The sequence below is a fragment of the Pseudopipra pipra genome, chromosome 11, assembly GCF_036250125.1.
Source record: "Pseudopipra pipra isolate bDixPip1 chromosome 11, bDixPip1.hap1, whole genome shotgun sequence".
NCBI lineage: Eukaryota > Metazoa > Chordata > Aves > Passeriformes > Pipridae > Pseudopipra > Pseudopipra pipra.
The window spans coordinates 6,061,847-6,086,094 of NC_087559.1; the positions used below are offsets into that span (position 1 = coordinate 6,061,847).

The 24,248-nt window shown below is 44.1% G+C and overlaps 1 long non-coding RNA gene across 1 annotated transcript; it reads left to right on the forward strand.

Moving 5' to 3' along the window:
* Nucleotides 1-13: 13 nt before the first annotated feature.
* Nucleotides 14-4,686, forward strand: LOC135420167 (uncharacterized). The gene is made up of 2 exons (XR_010433405.1): nt 14-4,191; nt 4,501-4,686. It is a non-coding gene; the product is annotated as an uncharacterized LOC135420167 (long non-coding RNA).
* The last annotated feature ends 19,562 nt before the right edge of the window (nt 4,687-24,248 follow it).

Sequence of the window (24,248 nt, forward strand, 5' to 3'; positions counted from 1 at the left end):
GTAGCAACGAGGCGGCGCCTCCGGGCGAGCCGCCATTTTGGGCCCTGGGGCAGGGGTGTGGGGGCACCTCCAGCGCCTTGTTCCGGAATGTTGGAGCCTGTTCCCTGCTGACCGGCTGAAATAGCCTCTCCACGTAAATAAATTATCCTCCAATTCCTGCAATTCTTCTGTCCACGCTGAGTTGCAGCTCCTGGGGCAAACCCTTGCAAAGAGGAGTGAAGGTGTCACTCAGAGATGGCTGCCTAGCAGGTTGGGCAGAGCTGCCACCACCATCACTGATGAAAACACACAGAAAAGGGGAAAAGGAAAATACCTGCAAACGTCCTAATGCTGCAAGGATGCAGTGAGGGGCAAGGCAGCGACTGGATGTGAGAACCAGAGCTGTGTGAGGCTGAATTGACCTTTAATGAAAACCAATAATCAGCTGCTTAGTCTGAAAGCTCGTCATGCCAGGAATATTCTTTATTTCCCCAGGGTTTGTTCCCCCAACACGCTGTGGGTGGTCACGCAGCCGTACCCATCCCACAGAGAGCAGCTGAACAACTCCAGCACACAAGCGAGCGTTTTGTAGCCCATGACCTTTAATATCAAAAGCACATTTCTCTCTCCATCCCGGGGGTCAAGGGGATGATAGTCACCAGCTTTTGCAGTTTTCTGCAGCAATTAGCCACTGCTCTCCTTCTTGGGGACTGAGACATTATCAGACATTTGCCGTGGAAGAGGTTTGGGGTTTTTTTTTCTGTGCGAAATCAACAAAAGAATTAAATAAAGGAAGCATTGCGAAGTCCTGTACATTTCTGTGGGTTTACTCAGAACAGATTTAACGCAATTTCACAGCTTTTAGCTGGGAAGTTAAATAAACGCAAACAAAACTAATTTAAATAATATTTTTAAAATAAACTCCCCTTTAGCCCTCAGAAATAGTAGCCTCCATACTTGAACAGTGCTGTAAAGCAGACGAATTTAAAGGCAGTGCCATCTGACTGGGTTTGCTTTCACTTGCAAGGCACAGCCTTCCCCTCCCTCAGCAATTATCAGCAGTGTCCAGGCTGCTGTCCATGATAATGCTGTGCAACTCAAGGGTGATGGAGGCCCTGATGAAGGAGGTGTAAAAGAAAATAGAACTTCACGTCTGCAAATCGATTCTGCAGTTTTCCAATTTCCCCATTCGGCAGCGGCACGGCCTGTGAAATTGTCCCTAGAAATATAAAACGAAGGGCTGGAGAATTCCTCCACTCTTGCCTTTTAGCAAATGACATTGCCTGATACAGTTCATTTCCTTCGGTGTGGGCGCGTGGGCTGGGCTGGATGAGTGTTCAAAATGCAGAAGTCAAATGTAGAATGTTTTTTAATACAGATCCCACACTGAACAAGCCCTTTGGAGCACAAGCTTTTCTCGAAATAGCTTATCTTTGTATGTTTTCTGGTGGAGCAAATAAATTGCCATACAAATAGGTTTAGATGTGCTTTAAGAGGCTTCAGTAGCAGGATTTTCACTTGGACTGAAGCCTTTCTCAAGTGTAATAACACCATCACCCCCTCCCCTCTATGGAAACCTCCATTAGAACTCCCAAGCACTCAGAGGGTGTAGAACTGAGAAGCATTCCCATGGAAGTCCAGGGATCTGGATTTCCCCCCCAGCTCTGCATATTATTCACTGGATTTCTGAAGGGCAGAGTGAGACGTGTTGTCTGTGCAAGTTGCTCTGAAATCCGTGGAAGTCACACCCCACGTTAAAGTTTCATATGACAAATGGCAATTGCATTACACACAAATATTTCTGTTTTTCAGAAATTACAAGATGCTTGAAGAGTTCCCTCTCCCTTTCCCCCTGATGCATCCTTCTCTCTCCTGACATTGTTTACTCAGGGAAGCAACAAAGGCCCATATTTAGTGTAGAAGTAAGAAAATTGGGCTTTTGGCTTGGTGCTGCTACTAATTTACTGCATGCTGTTGATCAAGTAATTTGATTTCATGGATTTGGGCTTGCCAGAAGACAACAGGGAGCTGTGAATAGATTTATTCATGTAAATTCCTTTATCTTGTAATATTTTTTTGTATGTATTTTAATAATTTTTGGTACTTTTTTTTTTTTAATTCTTCTGGTCAGCAAAGCACTGAAACTGTTGGTACCGTTTTCAGATTTTGCAAGAATTTGAAATCCTTGTTATTGAGGGACTGGGATGCTTGCACTTATGCTTTAATTTCACACCTAATTTATCATTCCTGAAGATAAAGCTTGAAAACTTATAGCTGAAAACACTTGGTAGAGAAATTTTCCCGCTTGATAGTCCAAAGGTTCAAAATAAAAGTTAAGTAATATCGACTGATAAGAAACACAGAGTCCATGTCTGTCTTTCATAAGTGACTAGAAACATTGCCCCCCTTATGAACTCAGAACTGGCACTGCATGTTCTGGGATTCCTGCCTTCAGAATAAAGAATGTCTTTGTCATGAGCCCAAGAAAGAAAAGAGTGAAAGGAAAAAGTTTCAGGACAAAATACAAACTTTTTCAGATATTTGAGAACTTGAAAGATAGCAGAGAAAGGAAGGGCCAGCCTACTCACACACACACCATGCAGCCCAAACGGAGGAAACTAAGGGCTGCAGAAGCTTGACAAGACTTTAGAGTTTTTCATGGAAACATTAGAAAGGTGGAATTTTTCATGACTCCTGAGTTTACCAAAAAAAAAAAAAAACCAAACCAAAGCCCAAACAAAAAAACCAACCAAACAAAAACCACAAAAACAAAAACAAACAAACAAAAGAACAAAAAAACCCCACCAGATAACCTCACAATAATTTCCAGTAAAATTGTTTAACTATAAAATTTAAATACAAGACTACTAAAAAAAGTAACATTACTTGCTATCTCTCAAGTATGTCTCAATTACTATTTACTATTCTTGAGTTACATGTACCTGTTAATTTGTGCTGTGACTCTGTGAGAAGTAATAGAGCTGATGCAGCTTCACTCCCAAAACCCCTCATATTTTAATTGGAAAAATCTTGGTATTCACTGTGGAACAATCTAACCTTGAAAAACAATCTTTTACCAGTTGGTCTTTAATGCATAAAACACTGCTCATTTTCTGCAGTTCTGTCACCAAGGGGCACATTAATTTAGTTGCACAATAATTTAATACATCGATCCATTGATTGAAGCAGAGAGGTTTTTGTTTAGCGGTTCCAAGAAATCCACACATTTCTTGCAGAATCCGTAAAAAGACAGTTCTGGCTGTGGTTTAAGTAGGGGAATTGCGGATCATTAGGGAAAGTTGCCCTTCAAAGCCGATCGATCCCGCCACACTGAGCACAGTGGGCATTACATCAGAAGAGAGGGAAGAGTGGCAGGGGGCAATTAATGGGGCAGATATGGGAGTGCCTTTCCTGATTACCCCATACCAGACAGTGGATTTGGCCTTGCTGAGCCAGGCTGGTAGAAACAAGAACCCCGATGAGATACGGCTCTGTTAATGTCAAGAAGTGCCACTTCCGAGCAGCAGGAGCAACTTTATTGGAGCCATCTGTTGTTTTGGAAGGCACGTGTGCGCACACACACACCCACTTCCTCCTCCCAAAGCATTTAACCTTCCTCTTAGGGCTGAAATCGCACAGCTAATCCCTCCTTAATCTTGGAATGACGGGCTCTGATGTTGTCAGCGAGTCCCAGCAGCTACTGAAAATCAGGGGTACTGGAGTCGTTTGGGTGACGTGACAGTGATGCATCCTGGAGCAGCCACTTGAGAACAAAATGCCCATTCATCCACTGTCAAAATAAAGTTTGGCAAGAGCAGTGTGTGATTGCTGGGAGGCTGACAGAGAAGGCTGGGGAACCTGTGTAGAGGTGAGAAATCTGCACTCTGCCAGATCTCACTGCTCTGCCCGACACAGGGAGTAGGAAAAGGCGGCTGAGTTTGGTCCCGGTGGAAACCTTATTTTTCAGCAGGTATAACCCAATAGCCATCTCAAAGGAAACAGCCCTTTGTTTCAGTTACAGCAGAGTGTGAGCTCTGTCCTGACTTGTCAAGTCTCTAGTGGTATTTTTGTGATGATTCTTCCTTAACACACCAGAACCCTCAAGCTTCTCGTGGCTGTGTTAGAGGTGTGCACCAGAGCCCAGGCTGCCAGCAGAAAATGTGGCACTGCTGAGCATCCACCAAGACTGAAATAGCTCCAGCTTCTTTGCAGGTAACCTATTTCTGTTAGTATTTCATGCACATCTGTGCATGTTTTATTTATTATTCCTAAAAGTGGGGTTTAAAAGCTCCATTTAAGAAATTACCAGCTTCCCAGCTCTTTGGAACAAACACTGCATATAAGACCCAGAGTCCACAGAATCCCTCTTACCAGTAAACATGACCCATATCCTTCAGGCTTCTTGGTCACTGTAAAATAAACCACACAGGAAGGAGAAATTATGCCCCATCCAGAGTGGGAAGAGGCATTTTTCTGTCCTTGTCTCCAGTATTTGAACAAGTGGTTCCATCTCATCTCCAGATTCTTCTGGCTACTTCCTGTCTACTTCCAGAGGGCCTGGATCAAACAGACCTTTGCAATGATGGAAGAGGTAACATCAGAGAAGAACAAGGACTTCTTGCTGCCCTTTCTTTCCTCCATCCATATTTACTTCTACCTACATGTGTGTGTGTTATTAAAACTCTGCATTTCACATGGACAAACCCATACTGGCCTCCACAGAAATATATCACTGGTGGCCTGACCAGCTCCAACAATTAAGAGCTGGGACTTTAAGGCACTGATGTAGTTGCAAACTGATCCCAGTGTGGTCAGAATGTGATTCAGCTCTGGGAAAGGTGCAGGCCCTTCCCAAAGAGCACAGATGGCTAGAGAAAGGGGAGAGCAAAAAATAGACTGCCATTTCTGCCTGGAACAAGCCAAGAAGGTTAAGAGCAAAGTAGTTTTCCTCTTTAGTTTTAGGAGACAGCAAAGTTGCAACCTCATTTGTTTCTTTTTAGGGAGCATACAGCAAACTTGAATCACTCAACACCATCATGTGTCCCTGGGCCATTCTGAAGGCATCCCTCAGAGCTGCTGTGTCTTTCAGTTCTTTCTCTCTTCAGTAACTTTTTTTGGGGTTTTTTTTGCATTTTAAAGAACTGGAATATGAAACAGGCAATCCCCAGAGCTCAAACAGGAAGGAATGTATTGCTCCCTTTCATACTTTCAGCCTGAGGAACACTAGAAGCTTCATACACTAAAGTTGCTAAGATAACTCAGAAGGCCCATTGCTTAAAACAAACATAAAATGTCTCAGACATCTAATTTTTAGTGGCTGTTTTTGAGCCAATACTATCTGTCAACAAGGTGAGGCAATGTGGTGTTACAAACTTGTCCAGTGAATACAGAAAACTAACAAGATGAAATAATCTCAACATCCCTAAAAGGGAAATGGATAGTGTGTATATTTTTATAAGTCCCCATGTGTTTGATTCTTTTGGATAGAGGAAAGCCCAATATTTCAGCTTTCATAAGGAAATAAGTTTAATACGTGGTATTATTTTTTTAAATAACAGGTATGATACAGATATCTCAATACCTCCCCTTATTTACTTGACCCATCCAAATCCAACTACATAATTTATTTTCTATGGATTCTGTTTGAAATATTTGACTGCTTATGAAAACTTTGGTTTACATATTTCTGTGTACTGGCAATTTCTATTTTCTTTTTGTGTTTTTAGATCCTTTTCTCCTTGTGGTCAATAGTTTTATTATTGAATGAAGGAACACTGAGCTGAGGTCCAGGAAGAATGGCTTAGTGTGATATTGACTGTAAAAGTGTATTAAATGGTTATATATTAAAAAGAATGAGAGGTTATTTCCTCTAAAATTTCTTTCTGCAACAGAATAAATAAGATGACTGGAAGTCAGACAGTGGCTGGGTTCCTAGAAATTATATGCAAATACTGTGTTAGAATAAACAGAGGAAGATGATTCATTCTGGAATCTAAAGCAGGAAGGTGGACAACAGGGTTTTCCCCCATTTGACCCCCACCCTCCCACAAGTATTGTCACACAGGTTTTGCTCACTAATTCTTTTACCAGGTAAGACTTTGTAACTGCAGTCACACAGCTTCAGTCTGGCCCAAGGAGAGACTAATAACAGCAGAGCTGCAATGGTACAGCTGTAATACAGACCTGTCACCCAGTTTGGGCTCCTAAAGCTTCAGTGACTAAACTGATCTTGGGTCCCTGGGCCTGTCACACTGTGGCTGGCTGGACTGTTCCCACACTGCACCTCTGAAGCAGAGGAACCCTTCCAAACTGAATTCTTTTCAGTATCTTCATTTCTCCTCTACAAGCCTGTCCTGATGATATATGGGAAATAATTGCCAGTTTAAAAGGCCATTTTGAGAACTGCCTTTTTGAAAATCCTGACACACAGCACAGCTTTAAAGCCTGGAACTGTGTTCCACATACAAGAAGGCCTTGAACTCTCTCTGGGCAGACCACTTTCATATCCTCTTGGATAGAACACTTTTATATCCTCTGAGCTTATGTATTCATGGTAATAAGCTGTGGGATTTAACTGTGCTGAGACAACATGCCTGCTCTTTAACCTACTGGAATAAAGAACAGCTTTCCAAGCAAAAATAATTGAGATAAAATGGTTCATATGATACTTGGAGCTAGCAGGGCATTCACTTTTTGCTATTGAGTGGCAAGGTGAAGGTTTTCCAAGATTTCAATTCTGACCATTTAAAAATTACACCAAATACCACTACCTTGACTACAGGACATCCCTAGGCTTGTTTGATATATATATAAAAGTAGAGGTTCATATATAGGTACCTGTATTATCCTGCCATAGCATCCATTCGTATTTTAAACTTAATTCTTTTGGTCTATTACACAAATTTGAGAGCAACTACTGAAGGCCACATTGGAGTTGAAAATCAGGATTCTTCTCTGCCTTTTGGATTTTTTTTTATGGATAAGTGATATTCCATTAAGTGTTCTTTGCATGGCATACGCCCAGCAGTACACAGCACTGGAGCCTTTCCCTGCCTCATCCCAGGACAAGGCACTCAGTACATGCACAGTAAAAAGATCTCAGGGCCTGAGTCCCTTTTTTTTCCCCCACCCTTTGCATGAAACTCACCATAAACCAAAAGGCTTTGTCCTAGTCACATGCCAGGCAACCACAGGACATACAATTCCCATAGGAAATCCAAGACAGTCACACTAGGGATCAGAAAAGCACTCACCCTGGAGGATCCACCACTACTACATCTGCACTTTTTTAAAAGCCTTGTTGTGCCTCCAAAACAAAACTTGCTGATCAGTCAGAGAGCAAGTGCACAAACTGTGTGTCTGACTGGGCCCTTCGTGCCCATCAGCTCCTTATGCCACCTTCAGACACAACAGCCTCTCCCCACACCTGGCTTGGGAAGTGCTCCTCCACCTGCTGGGAGATGGCCCTGCACTCCTGCAGCCCCAAACAAACGGGAAGGGAAAGCTTGTCAGGAACACAAGAAGCCCAGGAATTAAAGGGAAGGGAAAATGAGGTTGGACGTTCATTCATTTTTCAGATTTCTCATGCTTGCCTGTCATAGGCATGAAGAACTCTGAGATCTATTCTTTTTACTAATTGTAGCAGTAAATGCTAAAAGGGAAAGGCATTTTATTGCCACTTCCTTCTTGCAGAGCCCGTTCTCATTTCTAGCATGCGCTGTACAGGCAAGATCTCAGGGCACCTCTTATTCACCTCTTATTTCCGTTTCAAATTAGGGGAAATTAAAATTTTCCTCTATTTGCCAAAGAAAATGGCAAGTATGCTTTGGGGACCTTGTAAGACAATTAAGTACCATTTTTAGCTGCTAGCATAGCCACTCATTTCAGCTAAAAGATTCAAATCTTTATAAATAAGGATTTTATAAATTCAGATTCGAATAAAGATTCATCTTTTTATCATTAAAAACATTTAAACGCAATTCTATCATAGTCAATATAAATGTCCCCTTGAGGCAAAGGGAATTCTGGGAGAAAATTCACTATGAGCCAAACGCTTCTCCACAGAGTAGTGGAGATTAAAGTGGGGGCAGAACTTAATTCTTTCAGTGACTGAAATATCAACAGTTGGGAAAGCAAAAGCATGTAGTATTTGTGAGGATGGCTTCTGTCAACTCATGGTAGTAGTTTTCTCTATCTTCTGAATTTATATGGAGACTATTGATCCTGGCATTACAGCTTTCCTGTCAGGAGCAATGAACCAAAGCATACATACATTAAACATAATATAGATGATTTTGACATTTATGTAATACACTATGTATTGCACATACTTTCCATACAATATATAGGCCTGTCATTCAGCTAAACAGAGACAGACCTGAAATTAGATACAACACATGCTAAAGTGCAAAGCATCTGTTTCAACTAATATATTAAACCCCTTACCTTTGAGCCAGGGACCAGGCTCAGCTCCCTGTCTCATTGTTCTCCTCCACAGCTGAAATGTGGGATTAGTTCCACTCCCTGCATTCAATGCATAGCTAAGCTCACCTGATGTGACTTGAGGACAGCTACTCAGCGGGGAGGTTTGAAACCTAATAGTGGAGCGGGAACAGAGAAGCTCCCCAGCGACTAGGGAGTGTGAAAGCTGGGGCTGTCACTCCAGCTGCACTCGGGGTGGGAGCTGTGGACAGGCTCTTGGCAACTGTGCACAGCAGAGCGAGATGCAGCTCCAGGAGAAGAGGCTTGAACAGTATCAATGAGGGGAGGAAGAGAAATTCAGTGTCAGCATTTTGGCAAATTAGCTTGATTGGAAAGTTTGCATTGCGAAGTGTGGGGTTTAACACAGAAGTCTCTTCCAAAAGCCATTCGGTTTTTCAAGAGCGTCCCAGTTTTGTTTCTTAAATGTTACAGCATAGAGAGGAAAACAAAAGAAGGAGCAATGGCAGAAAGAAGATGAGCCAACTCTAAGTGCCAGCACAAGGTGTGAATGTCACACCACAGCACTCCACACTCACAGCTGTGGCCATGTGCTGATATCTGCCACTCCATCCCTGCCAGACCTCACTTGGTGTTCCAGGAAGATTCAGAGTGAAAAACGAACATGGAAAATAAAGGGAACACACAGAACAGTGGAGAGCAGAGATGCCTTGCAGAGACAGGGCATTTGTTTCCTGTAGCAGGGATCTCACTCCAACCTCTCCTTCACCAAATACGTCCGTAGAGCTCTCTACACACAGCAGCATTTCTCTGTTAAATCTGTCAGCACGACAGCCCAAACACTCTCCCAGTCAGTGACTTGCTCTTGCCAGCAGGACTTGGCTGCTCTTGCATGCCAGTGATTTTAGTTTGCTCAGACACAGAGATCCACAGACAGTCAAAGGGGCTGTGTCACTGGTTTAGTGACTTCTCCATTAGGAGGAGCTCCCAGCCAAGGGGCCAGGTTGGTCTCCGTGGAATACTTCCTGTTGTCATCCCAACAGCCAGGGGTATGGCAAACCCCTTGGCTTACCTCTGTTGGGCTCTTTCCATGAGGTGTACAGGGTGGATGTTTAATGGGACCAATAGTTCAAATTTTCAGTTTTAATTTAAACAAACAAAAAAACAAAAACAGAAAACAACCGAACACTCCTCTGTGTAACTCCAAGATGGAAGCAAAGAAAACACACACTAACCCTGCATTTGCCAAGGCTGGCATTCCCCCTTCACTTTGCTCTGAGCCAAACCTTTGGATTTTACCTCCATCCTGTTGATTTTGAGACTGAGTATTTCTGAACTGCAGCCGTGCAGCTCAGCATCATTTCAGAACCTGACAGAGCTTTGCTGTTTTACACCAGTGGAACATCCTTACTCAGAGACAAAGCTCAGGAGAACTCCAGTGCGTAATGAATGCAGTCCAATTTCCAACCAGCAATATTCATTGCAAGGCCAGGATCTTTCAGCCTCCCTCTGCTGCCACACATTACCTGGCAAACCTTCCCACACTTGCAGACTGGAACAATACCAGAAACATTGATTAGAGTTAGACAGTAAATAACATAGGATGAAAACAAATTAGGTAGTAAAAGCACTCTTGAGAAATTAGAAAAAAAAGCTCTATAGCTTTTCAACTTATTCATGATTTACTAGAAAGTTGTATAATGTAGCAGGCCTAAAGTGCTTCTAAGATCAAAATACCCCAATTTGAATAGCTGCATTGCCTATTGAAAGCCTGGGGAAGTGTTTAAAGTAAGTTAAAAAAACCAACACTCTCCCTTCTCCCTTGCCCCAAACCTTAGATTAAAAAAAAAAGCAACAAAAATGCTAATCTTCTGTGGTTAAGCAGAAAGGCTTAAGAAGTGACTGACAAACAACATGAATTATTCAGGGACAAGGTTACTGCTATTCCACACACATTGCTCCAGAACGGCAGCTCAAAGCCACACAAGCACAATAATTTCTATGAGTCTTACAGTGATAAACTAGTTTCAAATAACCTCTTTTAATTGCATCAACATAATATAGCCTTTCTGGATCTTTAAGGCTCTATAAAAGACTCTCTAAAAATGGAGGGCCTGATCCCAATGGAAATTGAGCAGGATTTATATAATATGGGACTCCAGGAGGGGCAAATATTGCACAGTGTTGAATGAGTATGGTCAGAAGCAGTCCCATTCTTCCATCTGATACTGTGCAAGCATTCAGGAAGCTTAAAAATCAATATTCTGGTTTAGGGTGTCCATGTTGATAATTATTACCATCTTCCCTAAATCCACAAGAAACCTTGCCCTCCTGCAGACTGAAGTCACACATATATATATATATGTACATAGATACATTTCTTTAGCAGGAGAAGCAAAGGAGGAACAGTCAGTCCTATTTAAGAGCTGAGTGACCAGAGCAACTGCCCAGACCTCAGAAGGGAACCTGTGCATTAAACTCACTACTCGTGTTTGGGAGGAGGCATTAGCAGCCTCCAAAAGCCTACTTTTGACCCAGCTTCCAACCTAGGCAGCTTTGGGTCCTGCTGAGAAGCATTGGGATACCTTTGGCTCCACTGTCTCTTACTTTGTGACTCACCTGCAGGTCCCCTGCTGCTGTTCTGTAAACCCTGTGGCCTGGTTTGCTGTCCCACAGAGCTCAATGAGGAAACAAGTTGTGGTCAGATGGGGGCACTCAGGATAAGGAAATCATTAATGAGCTTTTCTAAGGGGACTGCACAAGACCCAACATCTCTGAAGCACAAAACAGGGACAAGCCCTGAAAGTATCTCTCACCTACAGAACCAGGAGCCAGACAGAACCATACTTGCCACCCTGCTAAGGAGCACCTTGGGCCAGAAAGCCCTTTTATTGCCACTAATATCTAATATCACAGCTGTGATTAGAATCTCAAGGGAGACGACTCAGTGCTGGTTTCTCAAGGAAAATCACTTGATGCTGCAACACATCAGCTTGAAGAAGCAGCCAAGGTGGTAGCAAACAGCAATGCTGTTAACTGCACAGCTGTATGCAATGATTTGTCTTCTGTCAGTGGGTTTTGGGAGTGGATGGAAAGCAGAAAAACAGTCACAGAGAAGCTCAGTTACAAAAAACAAAGGTAAAGTTTCCAGTTAAACACATAGCAGTCAAGTTAAAATTATAGGTGACAATTACTGTAAGTTGATTAGGCACAATAGCAAATCCACTTCCCTAAATCACTTTCACAACTCTCCTAGGAGGTCTGAAAGATGTAGTATATGAGGTTCATTTAATTTCTAATGTAGTAATTATCACTACTGAAAAAAAAATAGTGGTGACAGACCCAGGAAATAAATTTAGCACTTGAGGTTTTAATAAAATTTTTATGTGCAACCCCGTTGGTTAGAAATTGTTTAATCAATCTTATCTGGTTCACAGACTTTCTGCTGAGCTTTTGCTTCATGTTATTACAAGGCAATATGCTGCAGCACCTTCTCAGCATCCCAAGTTGCAAAGCCACGACACTGCTGCTCTCCAAAGCTCCTCTTTTAGTTGTGAGCACCACAATTTTGCTCATGTGCCACCAGTTGTTTTCAGCTCATACAGCTGGTTGTAAGTGCTGGTAACTCAAGAGCAGGGTCCAGCCCTCTCTGCCTGGTGAGACCAGTCCAGTGGTTTGCTCAGGGCTGGTGGAGGCAGACGAAGTGACTAACCCTGTGATCCACAACTAGTGGCATTTCTGAGATTTTCCTGACTCCAGAGGTGTTTTGGTTTTTTTTTAATTTGAATTTTTCCAAGCTCCTGGGGCACAGATAGAGAGAAAGCTGAACCCAGGTCTCCTGTCCTGCTACTTGCAGAGTCACTGCCCTGCATAAATTAAGCTGTAATAGTTTATTTCTGTTTGCAAGCCAGGTCGGTGTGAGTAGCAAAGAAGTTAAAATGCAGTTATTAGTATCTAGGAGAAAAAAACCAGAAGGATTTCTGAACTGTTTTTTCTGTATTTCTCTTATTTAACCTAAAAAAAGACCATCTCCTCTGTTGAACCAAATGACTCTCACTTCCAGGCTGCTTACACTCTCACTGTTTTAAAGTGTGGCAGTATGAATTAATTAGTGCCACTTTAACTGAGACTTGGTACCATTCTGAAATCTAAGGAATGAGCATGTCCAGGCAGCCTGTCCAGCTAGACAGGACTGCTGGAGCACTCACCAGGCTTTTCCTATTTTCGTCCATCAGAAAAGGGTCTTCTTGCCAGTGGGATTTAGCTCTGCTCTTTCTCTTTGCTGGCACTCTCTGCCCCAGCACACAGAACAACCCATCACCCAAGCTGGGTATGTTCTCTTTCTGTTTGCAGTTAGTGGCTAACAGGTAAATTGATACCTTCCAGACAAAAACAAAACAAAACAAAACAAAACAAAAAAAAACCAACTTAGAAATCAATAAATATTTGGGAATCATCATAAAGAAAACACACTCAGGGCCCTGCATTCCACAGCTGCAAAGGAGGTTTGTTAGGTGAGTGCATCCCAAAAACCCACAGCCTGTGGCCTCCTAACCCAGCTTTTGGCCTCTGCCACAGTTTCAATGCCAACCCCATGGAGGGCCTCCTGAGGCCAAGAGCCAAAGATGCAGGATGCCACAGATCCAGAGTGACCAACTGGGAGCCCCTCAGAAAGGCGATGGTCAGAGCTAATAATCACTTTTAACCAGGCACCCTAAAATCACCATGACCTTCAAAAATCATAGTCTTTGCTTTTACTTGTCAGTGCAGCAGCAAAGTCATGACAAAATGATTGATTAAAGCACAACTGAAAATAGGAATCCTCTTTTTTGACTTTTTAAGTTGGAGTCGGAGTGTCATTTTGACACATTAAACAACTACAGCATAGAGATGCTCGATGCAATTTTATTTTGACGGCCTATGTGGAAGCTGATCGAGCCCCAGCAAAGGAGAGCACAGAGGGAAATAGCCGGGATGCAGAGAAACACTCACCTGCATCTTCACTCAGAGCGGGATCCGAAGGCCACTGCTGCCATCTGGTGTCACTGTCACCGATGGGGAGAGCTGGGGCTTTGCAGGTGGAATTTTCTGGATAAATGAAATGTAACGTGGTCCCAAACATTGAGGAAGGACAAAGTCTTCCCTGGCAAAGGAGGATTCTGCACATCAGAGCTGCCTCGTGTCCACCTCCATCTCAAAGGGACCAGTTTGTGTGCTTAAAGGTAACAGAAGGAGACACAAGAAAGGAGAAGAGAAATTGCTTGAAAGGCTTTCTGCTGAGAACGGGTACAACCTAGCAGTGTGAGTTATGGTCAGCAGCTGTGGGCATCCTACTCCAGCAGAGCCACCAGGAAACACTTGTGGAAGAGGGAGGCTTGCAAAGCTCAGGGCAGAGCAGGAAGTTCAGGTCTTTGGAAGCTCAAACTGGAGCTGCATGGGGAGGAGGAGGCTCTGTCGTGATTAGGTCTTCCAAGCCTTGCCCTTAAGTAGTTTTACGTATGAAGGCAACATTCTCTTAAGGTTAAAATGCATCCTCACATTTCCCAGAGATACAGTGACACCCAATTATGCCACCCACCTCATTAGACAGGGTTGTGGCTCCAGTGCTTTTTTTAAAGTAGCAATCATGGTGCATGTCAGCAAAAACCAAGGGGGCCGGGTTTTAGAACTTATCAAAGTGGCTCTAGGTTTGGACAGCTGAACATTCATCATAACCTGGGTTTTGGTCCTCAAATCTCACCAAGGTTTTGTCAGCTCTGTAGCCACAGACACATCTGTGCACTTGCACAGGGATAAATGAAGGGACACAGCAGCAGTGGTTTAAGATCACAAGGACTTAGACATGGGCTTGTCTTTACACACTGTGAAGGGCTCCAAAAAGTTGGAGGAGGATGACAAATGGGGATTGAGGTGTTGGCCCCAGGAAGAGCTGTGCTCAATTACCTGCTTTGGCAAAAGCCTACTTTGCTGTTTTAAGCAAATCACAGATCAGCACCTCAAAGGCTCCTGGGAGTCGTTCTTTTACATTTCTGGAGACTTAACACTAGAATCATAACTCTCAAATGAAATTCCCCTGCCTCCCAAAGGTGCCCTGATGTTAAATCTCATCACAGGACTGAGGTGCAAAGCTAATGGGGCAGGAGGGACTGTTAGTTAAGAGGCAGATGAGCTTGGGGGGGATTGGAAAGGCAAACAGCCTGGACAACCTGGAGTAGAGTAGTTAAACCATGAAACTGCTTCAAAAAAAGAAGAAAGGATCTCTTGGGAGAGTCAGTGTTGATAGAAATGGAGCTTTGAATTTATTCCCTAGCTACTTTCTACATCACCCCCAATCTCAGTGTGGCCAGTTCCCTCCAGCATCTCTCACTCAGGGCCCCAAGTCCCCAGTGCTGGGGCAGGATGGGACCAGCAGCGCTCACCCTTCTGCTGTGCTCACAGAGGTCAGAGTGGGCTCCAGGTTCTCCGTGCTCTCTTGGATACAGCAGAGCAAAGGAAACCCAAAGAAGTACATACAAAATTTTCCCAAACCTTCCTTTTGCTGCAATTCCTGTTCTTCAGGCACTGCCCCATAAAAAAAAGATCCACAAGTTAAGCATGAAATAAAGCCAGCAGTAAGGGAATAGTAATTATTTGATCAGCTCCCAGGGTATCAAACGGCAGTAAATTGAGCTTCAGTTTAAAAAGCAGACAATTTTCAGTGTCATACCACTACATTTTCAAAGCTAATTTAACTATTCCATTAAAAAATGAAAACATATTCAAATTAAAACACCCATAAGATATGTAAGGGGGGAAAAAAGCCTTGTTGGAGAGAGGACATGAAATGCATCAGTAATTTCCCATCAGGCTACAGTTCCCTTAACTGACCATGACAGTCAAAGATGAAATAGAAATTTCTATATCAAACAGGAACACAAAGGAGAGCTGACCTTTGATCAAATGTCTGTTTGTAGTTTTGACAAGGAAATTTGCATGAAAATAATTTATGCTGGACACTTACAGGAGAAGTTAACTCCCAGCATGTAAAGGAAGAGAGAGGTCAAACCATCCTTAAACAGCCTGTCAGATGAAAGCCACGCTCTCCCCGCTGCAGAGATATTGAAGTTTGGAGCCATTCAGGCTCTTTTTCTAAAATCCCAATGCTGAGGGTTTTGTGATGCAATTTTTCAAAGTGGTATTTATGCAGGGGTGGGAAAAACCTATTTCAGGCAAACAAAGGCTTTCTTACACAAAGAAAACTCACTTCTAGCATAGCAGCAGAAGGCATATAAAAATCAAAAAGCACCAATTAATTATAATATTTAAGCTATAGGTTTAGCTAATCCTATGTGTTTTCCAGCAGGGGGAGGGGGGGGAGAAAGAAGAAGAAAGCAGACTGAGAAGGGAGATGTGGTTCTGTTCAGATTCAGAGTACTGATCTGCCAGGGAGGTGAAGAGGGGTGAGTGTTGCCCCTTCCTGAAAGCAAATGTGAGCTCTCAGCTTACAGCTCAACTCTGCTGTGAGGTGCAGGTGATGCAACACTCAGCTGAGAAATATCAGTTGAATGAGTTATTTTGAGGTAGTTACATAAATAAGAGGAATTTGTTGAAATCCATAAGAATGTGGAGATTTTTGGGCTTATCTTGTCAGCAAAACTACTGCTGCTTCTTATTTGAACTCTTACTACAATTGCACAATAGCAATCATTTTCAGACAGGTTTTTACAGAAGGTCCCAGACTGTGCAGCTAAGAGATTTACCAGATTCCTTCAGGGAATGATGCCCTTACCGACACATGTGATAACCTCTTGGATTGTCTCCTCTCTTCCATACATTTATTTCTTTAACATTTCCAAGGTTCCCCTATTTCCTCACAGACATCATTTTACAGCCTTCGGTTTCACTCCTACTTTTTACCATTAAGGGCTGTGGGATTGGGATGGATTTTTTGATTTTGATTTCCAGGTCTCCCTTGTCCCTATACTGCGATTTATTACTGCAGTAACAACCACTTGCCTGCTGTGGTCTCCTCACAATCACAGATGCATTTAGTTTGTTAATTAAAGATACCACTGAAGATCTGCATGTCCCAAAGGGCTGGTTCTGCCTGTTTTGTTTTGGTTTTTTTTTTGGTTTTTTTTTTTGCATTTTAACTGTAAGTTGCGCCCTGTCACTACTTGCCCAGCGGGAATGTTTTCCCAGGAAAGGCGTTCAGGGGCAGCTGGTTCGCAGCCGGCTGCGAGACGCCTGGTGCAGCCCGGCCGAGCATCCTGGGTCTGGCCAGGAGAGGTCAGTGAACACACACACAGAGCCCACAGTCTGCCAAGGAAACTATTGCATCTGATGAACAAGAGCATTTGGCAGCTTCAGGCTCCCGAAATGGGAGGGATTGCCACCTGATACCAGGGGCTGGTGCCAGAGTTGGTGCAAGAGGCCCTTTGGGGGAGGCACCAAGGCATCAGCATGGGCTGCTCTGGTGAGGAGCTGGCAGCTGCTGAGAGCCCAACAGGCCCTTCAGATGTGCCCCCTGCACCAGCAGCTCCTCCAGCCTTTCCCATCCACTCGACTAGTTATCCTCCAAGATAAAAATTTCTCCTGGAAACACACAGAAAGTAAGTGTAAGTCCTGACAGGGCTGCCAGCAGGGGAGGTGAAAATCTCATCCAAGGTCTCCAGGTACCAAGCGCCCGGGGAAAGAAAAGCACTCAACATTTTGGGAATGCTTTGTTTGCAGGTGAGACATCTCAAACTGACATGTTTTCCATGGGACAGTCTCTCTGCTTCCCTCTCTACCTCCCAGTTAAGTGACTTGTAAGAGCCTCAGCATCCAACCATACAGGTAGTGGTTGCAGTGGCCTTTGTGCCAAGAGATTGTCCTCTGGAGAGTGGGAAGGGAATGGGTTGGAATTGTACAGAAACAGCTAAGTGGCCAGGTTTTCTCTGCTGAATCTGTTCCTTGGGAGTCACTAGTTTTATTCCTGTTCAACTAATTTAATGGATTTTGAAGACTCTCCATAAGCCCAAACAATCTATTTCCTGAACCTATTATTGTGTGCTGCTTATTTCAAATGTCCACACTTGGTGTTTCCTCTCACTGCAGTTTGAGCTTTAATTAAAGATTTCTCCTATTGCTTAGTATAGATCTAGTCCAAAATCCTTCAAAATTATGGAAGTCTTATAATAAACTTCACTTTGAGTCAAGCATCTAATTTAGTCATCAGCACACTAGTCCTTCTTTCCATCATAGGGCCCTTTAAAGGACAGGGTTACAAATAACATGCTAACCCTCTAACACATTTAGGTAATAGATAGCAGATACCTGCTGATAACAGGAACACACACACTTGTCCCGGGGACTGCCAGGATATTAAATTAGTGTTTCGGAAGTGCAGTGAAATGCTTCTGCTGGGAACAGGTGCACAACTCAAATGCTATCTTGGTATTTAGGCTGGGAGAGGAAATCTTCTGGTAAAGCTCGCAGACAAATAATTCCCAGCACCCAGAAAGAGGGAGGCTGGACCTTGTGACTGAATTAAAATTATTTAAATCTCAGAGGGGAGGATCAGGGCTGTGGTCCCCAAGAGCAGCACAAGCAGACTTGCTTTCATCACCCTCTTTCTGCTGCTTTCTTAGTGCTGAAAAAGAAAGACTTCAGCTGAGCAACTTGAGCTGTTTTTCCTGCTGCTTGGAAACTGGAGCATCTCATTTCAAGCAGATATTATCCGAGTTCATTTGAGCTGTACCATTTCATGCCAGCAATGAATCTTTCTCTCCAGCTCCAGCTATCAGAGCTGCTACACAGGAAAGAAATACTTACCCCAGTCCACCTGCTTCTTTACCCCAGGAAAAGGGTTTTCATCCTGTGGCCTCTCCACAGGAATCTCTGGGATGGTGCCTTGGGAAAAAAAAAAAAAAACATATTCCACAAAGAGAGAGCCTTCCGGAAACCCCAGGACTGAATTGATGGTCACTGGAAATCACCTTTTATGCATATGGAAGAGTTTCCATTCACTCCCTGAGGCCTGAGCATGCACAAGGGTGCAGGAAGGCACATCCTGAGCATCCTGAAGTGCTGCAGCTGATTCCCCACCATTTGCAGTGAGTGAAACTTAGGGGTGAGAAATTACCTCGGTGCTTGGAAGGCAAAGTCCAAGTTTAATGGCTACAACTTGTCCATAATAAAAGCATTTCCACCCAGGCTCCTGACTGTGAGCCAGAAACAGCTTATGAGTTATTACTTGTTGGCCTCTGTGATAAAAGATCTCACTGTTGCAGGAAAGCAAAACCACCTGGAGCAGAAGTCTGAGAAGGGTGAGGCTACCCAAGGCTAGGGCAGCTCTCTGAAACAAGCCATATAAAGCCATAGAAGAAGAAAAAGGTGTTCTGCTTCAAAAAAAAAAAAACAAGCCCAGAAAACCAAAACCTATCAAAATATTCCACTCTAAGGAGGTGCTGTCTGCTCTTCTCCCATGCCCTAAGTACTCTTTGTGGTTTGATTTACAATCCAAAGCCATAGAAGTGAGGACAGAGTCCTGAGTGAGGACAGAGGGGTCTGTCCATCTTATTTCAAGCACAGCCTTCCACCCCCTTGAAGGCACATCATAAATCCCTCCAGCACTGGGAAGAGGCAAATTAAGTTCACAGGAGGTGGAAGGAAGCGGGTGGCCCTCTGGCCTGGCCATCCCTCCCTCCTCCACCACGACTGGGACAGCAAAGCCAAGGCAGGGTTGGAGCTGCTTTCATGTCCTGCCAGCACAGTCCCCACGGCCCCAGGTCCCTCCAGGGAAGTGCTGGTGAGTCCAGGGGCCCTTCCCACTCTGGCACCATTCCTGGAGGATGGACTGGGGCTCAGCACCCCTTGGCAGGGCTGTGAACCTACTGGTGTGACTTGTCCCCACTTCGTCCCCACTTGTGACCACTGAAGGCAGTTTACTTTCCTCCCCTGGATGGTCCTTGGCTGCATCAGCTCTTTTCCTTGCACATTTAGGAAGGTGGCCAGAGACTATTATCACATGGAAAAGGTTCCAAATAACCTCAAAAATAAAAAATTTCCAGCGCACGCCCCCATAAGCACTGGTTGGGAAGAGCTTCATTATTCCACAAAACATTCAAGGACACACTTAAGACCCACTCACACCTGTGTTCTGCAGAGAGGCCACAATCCCAGAGCAAAAGGTGGAAAGCTATCACCTGGTTCCAGCAGGGTTTTTTGGTTCCATTTCAATATTATCTCACTGCTACCAAATCAAGCTGAGCTCAAACAACCCTCAGTCTCTCATCCTGCTGGTGTACACTGCAAATGTCCTGTTCAGAGCGTGGTGAGCAGTGACAGGCATTGCACAGGTCATCTGCAGTGGAGGGAAAGCATTCAGAGAACCAAACCAGATGCATTTGGTGAGGAAATCCAGCATGTTCCTCGTGCTTTGTGAGAAGTGGGTTCACCTGGAGAGCGCAGAAAGCTGAACCCCTGCCAGAGGAATAATCTGGTAAACTTCCTAATGAATATTTCTGCAACACAAAGTCTCTTTGTGGATTTAAATTAATCTAAAGCACATTCATTAATTCATAGCTAAGAATTGAATTATATTTTGATGCTGACCTCCATGTTGTTTGTCTGTAACTAGATTTCCCCTTAAAGGCAGCAGTGCTATTTAATCATAATGCCAACCTTTGGATCTACTTCAGCAGCAATTACCCTGAGCTTTGACTTTGATATAATTTATATTTCAGAACACATCATAAATAACTCTTTCTTCTCCTTTCAGCACGGCTGTGTGAATGTGTACAAACCCATGGAAATATGAGTTGCTGCCTATTTATCTCACTCAGACTGTGTGAGTGAATGCTGCTGCCCTGGCCACGTGTCCCTGGCCACCCCTGTCTGCCCCACCATGACACTTTCGTGTTCTTGTGGTGTGAGATAAGAGCTGTGTGTGCCATCATGGAGCTCCACCAGCAGTGCCACCAGGCAGAGTGGTCCTGGAGGTGCCACAAGATGGACCACAACCAGACCAGACCACATCTGCAAATCACCCAAACAAGGTCATAGTAAAGGTGCAGCATGAGCTTGGTCATGCTGTGCTCTTCCAGCTGCTGAAATTAGGAGTGAATTGCTGTCAGTGAAGAGCAGGATTTTAAAAGTGTCTGCCAAGATTGGCAGGACGAGGGGAAAAGGCTGCTGAAATCTTAAATGTGTAATGAGCAGAGTTGGGTCTTCATAGAAGTGGGTTTTTTGTTGTGGAAGAGTTTCGCCCAAGAGGATGGCAGATTGCAGAAATCATTATGCATTGACTTTTTTTTTCTTTCCAGTTTATCATAATGTGAAAATGAGACTACAAAGTGCTTCTGCAGGAGTCTGACGTAGCCTTGCAATTAAATTCAAGTTGCTTTCATGAAGAATGACAGCCCAGTGGTGGGAAAAGAGCTGCAAAAACAATGCCTAAGACTGTCAAAGCAATCAAATAACATCTGTTAACTTCTGCTCAGGAACAGAACTTCAGGCATCTCCCAAAACCTCCTTATTCTCAACAAACACTCCATAAACCTTCATGATGAAGGTACAGTTTTCATGAATCAGTACAAAAACGATGGCTTCTCAAACCCCAAAGTACTGTTTCATAGAAATGCTTGTCACATACCAATAAAACCCAGTGACTGGGTACAACCCTGCCTTTTGGCTACCCTGGGCTCAGTGTGTCCCAGATGAGACAGTCCCAGCCCAAAGCAGAGCCTGAAAAGCCCCAACATCTAAGCCCTAAATATGAGTCCTTTTAAAGGATGGAAAATTCCAACAAGCCTTTCACGTTGCTCAGCCTGCACAAGGGAGGACCTGAAATGTGGGGCCTTGGGAACGTGGAGGTGACCCTTGTCCTGACAGCCCAGCAATTTCTCATGGCAGCTGCTGTCCATCATCTGGTTTGCACATTGACCAGGTGGGTCCAAAAATAAACTCCCTGTTAGCAGCTGTGATTATAACCAGCTTGTGTTACAGAAGGGCTCCTGTGATCACCCTCTGGCCTCTCCCATCACTGGGAGAACTCAACCAGTGATTTCTGCCTCAAGTTCAGCACCGTGGATCAGTCTGGTGGATCAGGAACCCACCCCAAAGGCTCCAACAGGGAGAGATGTTGTTAATGCTCTTCCATTCAAAGTAAAATTCCTGTTCCAGCCAAGCTCCCGCTTCTCAGCTGGAACATGGCTCCATCACCCTGTCAGGACACCTTTCTTTGCTGGCCATCACCTGATGGCTGATGTCACCTATGTCAGTCCTCAGCAACGTTTCACTGTCTCTCAATAAAAAGCCTTTCAGTTCACAACCTGCACTTTTTTCCCATCTGATTATTCTTCATTGGGATGCTTATAAGTGAAGTGCCATCCAGAGACAGTGGCTATGGCCCATAAATTTAATTACTAACCTTTAATTCATAGGTGGCAGAAACAGTTCTTCAAGCATCTGAGTTAATCAGGCTTTGCTGACAGTGGCAATCAATTGTTCAGCAGCCTGCTTTTTGCTTAATTACTGTTGGACTACATTGCATTTTCAAAATGTCAAGCATCCTCTTTTAGAAATGCAATAAATCATTTTCACATGGTGTGCAAGGCTGGGGTAGGAGAGACTATTATTCTCTCACACCTGACCTTGGTTACAGGGAACAGAAATTGATCATTTACTGTAGCAGTGAAATATCATTTAAGGAAAAATGAGTCTTAACTAAGAACTTCAACTCACTAAAAGGAAGGACAGTTACTTTCTGGCTGTGCAAGAAAGATGCTGGCATGGGTATGTATCTCTTTTAAAACTCTTCTGTTAATGAGGCACCATCTACAGTGGGGATCAGGATCAGGATCAGTTTGCAGGAATCCACAAAGCACTTGTGTCCAGATTTTCACTGTGTCCCAGGGAGAGACAGCCCTGATTCTTGTTCTTCCCACACCAGACTTGGAGGAGACAAAAGACATGTCTATTGAGTTTGAATTAACCAGAAGAATTAAGGCACTTCTCAGAACACACCTCTGGGTTCCAGCCCCACCTGTGACACCTCACAGCTGGCACTGAGGTTGCTGCACGAACTGTGTGGGTGTGGGTGGAAGGGCCATGAGCTGGAGCTGTGGCCTTCAAGGTGTAGCTGAGACAGGCAGAGAAGAGGCAATTTTTCCCCAGCACCTCCCCTGGCCCCCGTTCTGCCCTAAGGAACTGTGCCAAGGATATGTCCATTCCCACTTCTCTCCAGCTCTAAGAAGTAATGAGCAATTTTTAGTTGTGTGTATTTACATCAACTAACACAGAAGAAACCTGCTTTCAGCTCAGTCCCCAGGCACCAATGGGGTAGAAGTAATAAATGACACCTCCCTGCCTGAGAAATGGGTGGCATTTTCAGCAACAAGATTGTGCTGAGGTATGTTGAGAGCAGTACATGGACTGTGGCTAGTGTCAGCCAAGATGATATGAAGATAAAAGGCATCCACTGAGAATGCTGCCAGAAATAAGAAGGAAGAAGCTGTGTGGAATCATATGGAGCAAATTGTCTTTCTCATTGTGTTTAATAGAAAAGGTTTTCACCTGCTCTCAAAGGTACCAATGAAAATTTCCTTCAAACTAGAGGTAGGATGGGTTTTTTGGCTTCTTTTTTTTTTTTTCATTAAACATACATGCATCCAGAAAAAGAAAAAGCGGTTTTCCCTTCCAGAAAGCAGAGCTGATTAGAGCCAGGAGCCAACAACAAACAAAGTGCAATCAAGAAATGAAAATGAAGCAATAAAATGTTTAGCACTTGCAAGACAATAAAAAACATTTCTTAGAGGAAAAAAGAAAAGGAAGAAGGATACAAAAGAAGTCTCTAATCTAAATTAACATTGCTGTTTTCCTAACTCAAAACAGATTTAACTTTTCTCCCTATTTATGCCAATGGTAGATGTTTCATCAGGAGCTTGACTGTGTCAAATGTCACCTGTTGGTTGAAACACAGTGCTATTGTGGCAGCAGAGTGTGACAGATTGTATGAGAGCTTCCCAGCAGGAATATGCCACCAGTTTGCAGGGATCCTCACCACCACACTGAGGACAGGAGGCACCACCAGGAGAGGACATCCTTGCAAAACCACCCCTTGTCATCTGCTCATTCCAGTTCTTCCTGTGACCCCAGGGCGAAATCCAAGTGTAGAATGGGCTTTCTTCTGTGCCATCTTCATGGTGGTCCCAGTTTCCCCCCACCACTGGCAACCATGGCCAGCACCAATGCAGCTCCTCCAGGGAGAAGGGCAACCACAGCCACCCCATGCCTGGGGTGCTGGCAGAACTTAGGGATTTATGTCTGTCTGTGCCACCAGCTCGATCCAGGGTTTTCCTCTCACAGTTTTTCTGATTATTTAATGTTCCTTCTTTGTCCAAAAGGCAGCAGCACTAGAGGGCACTGCCTGCACATGTGAGAAAAGGGGACACATCTCCAGCCTTCTCCCAGGACACCCAATTCTGGCTGTTCGTTGGCACCTTCCCTTCTCACCTGTGCCCTTCCTGTGGGGAAAGACATGGAGCCAGCTGGGGCCGTTAATTTTCTTGGCTGCAGATGAGGTTGGCAGCACAAGGTGATGTACCAGATCCCTCCCAACAAACATTTGGGAAAGCCAAAGTGAGACGTTATCAGGCATGTTTGTTCCGGGCTCAAAGCAGGCAGTGAAACAGCTGCACGTGTGTTTAGGCCAAAAGATAAAGTCATGCTGGGGGGTATCCAGGCGTGCAGGGCAGGCAGAGCCCTCACAGAGCCCCTTCCTGGGGTGCCTGCAGGAGCTGTGTGCAGCTGTGCTGGGGGATCTCACTGCTGCATCTCTGCTCCAAACCCCTCCTGTGGACAGAAAT